Below are 4,728 nucleotides of genomic sequence, written 5' to 3'. Positions count from 1 at the left end.
TTCTTTTCTCTTTTTTTCTCTTTCTTTATCTTCATGTTTTCGATTTGACCTTACTAATACATTCCCTACTTTTAGGTCACTTTAAATAAAACCCTTGATTCAATAACACTGAGTATAAACTCTATACTTGGAATGACCAATTTGAAATACTACTGGATTTTACTCACAAGGCATTGGAATCTTATATGTATACCATTCTGCCTAAATAATTGATCTACAAATACAATATCCCTGCATATCTCACATCTATTTTCATTCCTCCACTTCACTCTCTATTTCATATCTTATCTAAATTAACTATTGCTTAATCATCTTCTCACACCATCTCTGATGAAGGAATATAATAAATATCCTGGAAACAGCTGTAAGACCTTCTATTTATAAATGTTCTAAATTCTACAGAGCCTTGGTTTTTTTTATCTCATTACGAAAAAATATTTTTATATATATGTATATATATATATATACATACACACACGAAAAAAAAATCAAAGGTCCTTCTTGAGACATAGTCTCATAAGGCCAATTTCCTGGATTCTGTAGTATATATACATTCTCCATTAGATGGGATGCCTTTCCATTGCAGAATTACTCATTTTTGCAAGTTGAGTAGACTGGAGCATTGTGAAATGAAGTGTCTTGTTCAAGAATACTATGCATCACCCAGACCAGGAATTGAAACCACAATCTTACAATCCTGAGTGCAACAGACTAACCTCTAAGCCATGTACCTCCAAACACACACATATACACACACATGCACACATACTATGTGTTCTATACAATTTCTGACTACTAAATTCCACTCACAAGATATTGGTGAAACCAAGGCTATAGTAGAACACTCTAGTTCAAGGTGCTACTGAGTTTGAACCCAGAACTACATAGTTACAAATCAAATTTCTTAACCACACATCATCTGGTATTTTAATTTAATTCCAGATGAATGAAATGTAAAGTTGACCTCAACAGCATTTTAACATAGAATGTTAACATCATCATCATCATCCTCATCATCATCGTTTAACGTCCGCTTTCCATGCTAGCATGGGTTGGACGATTTGACTGAGGACTGGTGAAACTAGATGGCAACACCAGGCTCCAATCTGATTTGGCAGAGTTTCTACAGCTGGATGCCCTTCCTAACGCCAACCACTCAGAGAGTGTAGTGGGTGCTTTTACGTGCCACCGGCACGAAGGCCAGTCAGGCAGTACTGGCAACTGTCATGCTCAAAATGGTGTATTTTATGTGCCACCCGCACAAGAACCAGTCCAGGGGCACTGGCAACGGTCATAACTAAATACAACAGATATTTTCTCCAATGCTAACAACTCTGCCAAGTCATCAGTTCCATGCTTAGCCTGCTTCTGATCTCTTTCTCCATGGATGATCTCAACAATTTCTGTATTATATGTTCATGATACCATGTTATGCGCACCAAATGAAAATACCTTTGAAACAGAAACAGAAATATTGTCTGAATGGAAACCTTTTCTGGAGTGTTTTTTATGAAGGAAAGGAAGTCACATCACTTTGAATTGCACTCTAAGAATTGTGAACTTTTATGAATAAGGAATTTAATGTAAATACAAGATATTTCCACTATCTGTGATATGGCTGTGCAGAATTTTGGAGCATTATGTCAAATCACAAATAACTTGGATACTGGAGGAAGAGCTTCATAACAATAGTCAGAAGTATTGGGAAAATTGCCAATCAACTCTAGATTAATGCCCCACATAATCTGCACATTCAACTCAAACAAAAAAACCTTCAGATTCATCATAGCTGATGAAGCGAAGGCTAATAAATAAACAAATATATGAATAAATAAATAAAACTTGCAATTAAGAACTTACAAAAGGAAGATCATTACAACAGTGAGGTATAAAATAAACACAAACCACATCTCATCAAAACATAAAGCTATACTCTATGAAGGATATCATCATATGAAGTGTTACACTTTTACACATCTATAAATCAAGTCAGCATGAAAGCCACTGCATGGTTGTTCTACCTTCTAGAAATAGCAACCAGTCCTTCCTGAATCATACCTACATCTTAAAGAAGGTGGTGGGGACAATGTAATAATGTTTTAGTAGAAAGTGGGTTATACATCTTTAGATTGTATACCTGACTTCCTACTATAAACTTAAAGGAATATAACGGAATGCTGAACTCCAGACTAAACAACTTAAACAACATTTATTCAGGTGGTAAACATATAAACATCTTTAGTTCTTGTTGTGTCAGCTTCTGTATGTATGAGCATAGTTGTTTGGGACGTTGTTCTGTAGTTGTGAGCAAGCTGTCTAGTGTAAGTCCGAAAGATGTAGAGACAGCTTTAAACACACATCCATGCTCAATCGCTGGCCAGCGAGAAAGAGAATGAATTGAGCGGGAAACGCTTACTTGTTTAATTCTACGCATGCATAAGACTACGCATGCGCAGGCGTTACTACAATGTCATTCTAGATGTAATAATCTGAAAAAATGATAAGATGGTCACAGTTGGAATCTCTTCGATCATATTGATATGTTCAATCAAAGCTGACATGAATCAAATCAATAACTTCCAGAAGTTGAATACTACTTCATTTCAGATAACAGAATATAAATTTTCAAACTTTTCAACTTGTACAAACCCCTCCTGTAACTTTCTCCTTGAAAAATGAAATAAACCAATTGGACCATTTTGAATTCAAATGTCCAATTTATAATAGTATGTAATAAAAATAAATTAGAAATAAATCTAAAATGTTGGTGTGTGATACTAGGTCTTTGTTTCATGTTTGTTCAAAAATAATCAATAGTTCTTTTGTTGACACTTTTGACCAAAAATAGAGAATAACTAGAAAAAAATTGTTTGATAAGACAGATATGGCATATACATTATGATGAAAGCAATTTCTTTTATATTTTGAAGGTGATTTAAATAAGTTCCTCTTTAAGAAGATATCCAATTATTAATGCTGTCATTGTAGAACAACTGAAGATTTCAGCTAAATGTAAAGTTTCTTATTGTCTATCCAAACCCAAAGGAAGGTTTGAGTACAGTACTGCTGTCTAATAAACTGCTTAAGTGACCATTGAGTTTTAAGTATTTTCTTCCTGGTTGACTTTCCAGAGACAGGATACAAAATATTAACACTTCAATTATGAAGCTGGCATTTTAAATTATTATCTTTAACATTTATCCAGAACAATTTTGATTCTATTTAAAGAAAAGTTATGAATAAGATAAATAAATGTTTATAAGTAACCTGTACCTTTAAAATAGAACTACAGATAAATAACTTTCCTTAAGCTTGTTTATAAGACTCTTCAGGAAAAGGATAATGTTATTTTATTGCTGTTAGTCTAGAAACGGCTTAATTCAAGATTCTACAATTTCTAAGTATGGGTGAAAGGCTCTTAAGAAATACATATTCTATTGATGAAAGGATAAAAAGTTGTGGTTGGAGTTTGTCCTTTAAGGTTCATACACCAGTTCCGTGATTTTCATCTTAGATTATGTAGTTATTATGAAAGATTTCAGTCCATGGAAGCTTCTGAATGTACACAGATGATGAGTATTCATTGTAAATTGAATAAAATATTTCAGGAAAGGTGTTGGACATAGAAAGATCCAAAGGTGATCATAGATGCTGCCAACATCTTAATTAATAAGAATCTCCAAGACTTAAAAGGATAAAATATAAAACATCCATCTATGCTTACAGATAAAAATTAATTCAGGCATTGCAGAGTTTTTGCTGATGAAGAAACTTATAATTTAAGCGTGATTTTCTAATATTACTAACTGGAACTAGGAAGTCAACTGAATAGATGATGTGTTGGAAATAGATAAATTATGTTGCTTGGAAGATAGAAATGGATTTAAAGGGAGAGTTTTGCTAATGTATGTGCTCCTACTACAGTGGATACTGATACTTGTAAACTTCTGATAGACTATTCCATTAAACAGATTGCTTCATTGAGTGAGCTTAAGCTAAGATTAGTGAACAAAAGAATCTTAGGGAGGTTATGATACTGAAGAATTAAAAAATGGAAGGAGCATAATTAGAGATAATTTACAGGGAGTAGTAAACTTGGTGGCAACAAGATATGATAAAGGGATAGTTAATAAATCCAGCAATAAATGACAACAGCTAGGCTTGAAAGTAGAGAAAAGAATATGCCAGAATTCTAAAGAAAGTTTGGAATACATCAAGGAGATTCAGGTTAACCCAATATTTCTCATGATGTGGCCAGAGAACTCAAATGCTGGTGGACAACTTAGCATGCTTAATAAAATTAAAATGGTTTTAAACTTTTTGAAAAATTATATAACTGCAAATTCTATCACATGCAGGATGAGGAAGTGATAACTGAGTTGTGTAAGAGAGGTTCTAGAGCTAGCCGACATTATAAGGGGCAAGTATGGACAGAAGGAATGAAGGAAAGGCATTAGCATACTAGGATGGAGAGGAATCCTGAGAGAGTCATTGAAGGAAATAGAAGTATGGGGATCATAGTGGGGAGTAGGTCAGATGAGGAAAGATGAGAAGTGGTGTTGAGAGTGCAGAAAAGCATTATGTGTTAGTATATATGTGTGCATGCCCACCAATAATTTTTTTCACTTTAAATTATAATATAGTCATAATTTACACCTTCTGAAAGATATTTGTAGAAAATTTCATCACTAAATATCCATTTTTCTGAAAGTTATGTTGAAATAAAGT

The sequence above is a fragment of the Octopus bimaculoides genome, chromosome 5 (genome assembly GCF_001194135.2).
Source record: "Octopus bimaculoides isolate UCB-OBI-ISO-001 chromosome 5, ASM119413v2, whole genome shotgun sequence".
Lineage (NCBI taxonomy): Eukaryota > Metazoa > Mollusca > Cephalopoda > Octopoda > Octopodidae > Octopus > Octopus bimaculoides.
Note: the sequence above shows the minus strand (reverse complement) of the source record.